At 36.1% G+C, this 2,330-nt stretch overlaps 1 non-coding gene across 1 annotated transcript; it reads right to left on the minus strand.

The window, feature by feature from the left end:
- Window positions 1-1,285: 1,285 nt before the first annotated feature.
- Window positions 1,286-1,393, minus strand: LOC148547981 (small nucleolar RNA R71). The gene has a single exon (XR_015898857.1). It is a non-coding gene; the product is annotated as a small nucleolar RNA R71 (small nucleolar RNA).
- Window positions 1,394-2,330: the final 937 nt, after the last annotated feature.

Here is a 2,330-nt window from a genome sequence, read left to right on the forward strand (position 1 = left end):
TCATTTTTCTTATTTATTTTCGAAAATTTTAAAAATATTTTTTAAAAATCTTTTTCTTAATTTTACATCATATTTTCAAAAATATCATCAACAATTAATGTTTTGATTCAAAAATTTCAAGTTTGTTACTTACTTGTTAAGAAAGATTCAAACTTTAAGTTCTAGAATCATATCTTGTGATTTCTTGGGAATCAAGTCATTAATTGTGTTTTTAAAAATCAAATCTTTTTCAAAACTAATTTCAATCATATCTTTTCAAAAATATCTTTTTATCTTATCCTTTTCAAATATCTTTTCTAACTTCTTATCTTCTTATCTTTTAAAATTTGATTTTCAAAATTTGTCTCAACTAACTAATTAACTTTTTGTTTGTTTCTTATCTCTTTCAAAACTAACTAACTAACTATCCCTCTTTAATTTTTGAAAATGCCTCCCTCTTTTTCAAAAATTATTTTTAATTAATTAATTGTTTCAAATTTTAATTCTAACTTTATTTCTTATCTAATTTTCGAAAATAACTAAGCCCTTTTCAAAATTTATTTTCGAAAACTTCTTCCTCTCATCTCCTTCTATTTATTTATTTATTTGCTAACACTTCTCTTCATCTCATATCTCTGCTCTCCTCACCCTTCTGTTTGGATTCTCCTTTCTTTTCTCTTCTACTCTTCTTTTCTTCTACTCACAACAAGGAAACCTCTATATTGTGGTAAAAAGGATCCCTATTATTATTTTTTGTTCCCTTCTTTTTCATATGAGCAGGAGCAAGGACAAGAACATTCTTGTTGAAGCAGACCCCGAACCTGAAAGGACTCTGAAGAGGAAACTAAGAGAAGCTAAAATACAACAATCCAGAGACAACCTTACAGGAATTTTTGAACAGGAAGAGGAGATGGCAGCCGAAAATAATAATAATGCAAGGAGGATGCTTGGTGACTTTACTGCACCTAATTCCAATTTACATGGAAGAAGCATCTCTATCCCTGCCATTGGAGCAAACAACTTTGAGCTGAAACCTCAATTAGTTTCTCTGATGCAGCAGAACTGCAAGTTTCATGGACTTCCATCTGAAGATCCTTTTCAATTCTTAACTGAATTCTTGCAGATATGTGATACTATTAAGACTAATGCAGTAGATCCTGAAGTCTATAGGCTCATGCTTTTCCCTTTTGCTGTAAGAGACAGAGCTAGAATATGGTTGGACTCTCAACCTAAGGATAGCCTGAACTCTTGGGATAAGCTGGTCAAGGCTTTCTTAGCCAAGTTCTTTCCTCCTCAAAAGCTGAGTAAGCTTAGAGTGGATGTTCAAACCTTCAGACAGAAAGAAGGTGAATCCCTCTATGAAGCTTGGGAGAGATACAAGGAACTGACCAAAAAGTGTCCTGCTGACATGCTTTCAGAATGGACCATCCTGGATATATTCTATGATGGTCTGTCTGAATTAGCTAAGATGTCATTGGATACTTCTGCAGGTGGATCCATTCACCTAAAGAAAACGCCTGCAGAAGCTCAAGAACTCATTGACATGGTTGCTAATAACCAGTTCATGTACACTTCTGAGAGGAATCCTGTGAGTAATGGGACGCCTCAGAAGAAGGGAGTTCTTGAAATTGATACTCTGAATGCCATATTGGCTCAAAATAAAATATTGACTCAGCAAGTCAATATGATTTTTCAGAGTTTGAATGGAATGCAAGCTGCATCCAACAGTACTCAAGAGGCATCTTCTGAAGAAGAAGCTTATGATCCTGAGAACCCTGCAATAGCAGAAGTGAATTACAAGGGTGAACCCTATGGAAACACCTATAATCCCTCATGGAGAAATCACCCAAATCTCTCATGGAAGGATCAACAAAAGCCTCAACAAGGCTTTAATAATGGTGGAAGAAACAGGTTTAGCAATAGCAAGCCTTTTCCATCATCCACTCAGCAACAGACAGAGAACTCTGAACAAAATACCTCTAATTTAGCAAACTTAGTCTCTGATCTATTTAAGGCCACTCTGAGTTTCATGAATGAAATAAGGTCCTCCATTAAAAATTTGGAGGCACAAGTGGGCCAGCTGAGTAAGAAGATCACTGAAACCCCTCCTAGTGCTCTCCCAAGCAATACAGAAGAAAATCCAAAAGGAGAGTGCAAGGCCATTGAATTGACTATCATGGCCGAACCCACAAGAGAGGAGGAGGACGTGAATCCCAGTGAGGAAGACCTCCTGGGACGTCCAGTGATCAATAAGGAGTTTCCTTCTGAGGAACCAAAGGAATCTGAGACTCATCTAGAGACCATAGAGATTCCATTGAACCTCCTTATGCCATTCATGAGCTCTGAAGAGT

This window comes from Arachis ipaensis, chromosome B8 (genome assembly GCF_059453495.1).
Source record: "Arachis ipaensis isolate K30076 ecotype BB chromosome B8, ASM5945349v1, whole genome shotgun sequence".
In the NCBI taxonomy this organism is placed as follows: Eukaryota; Viridiplantae; Streptophyta; class Magnoliopsida; order Fabales; family Fabaceae; genus Arachis; species Arachis ipaensis.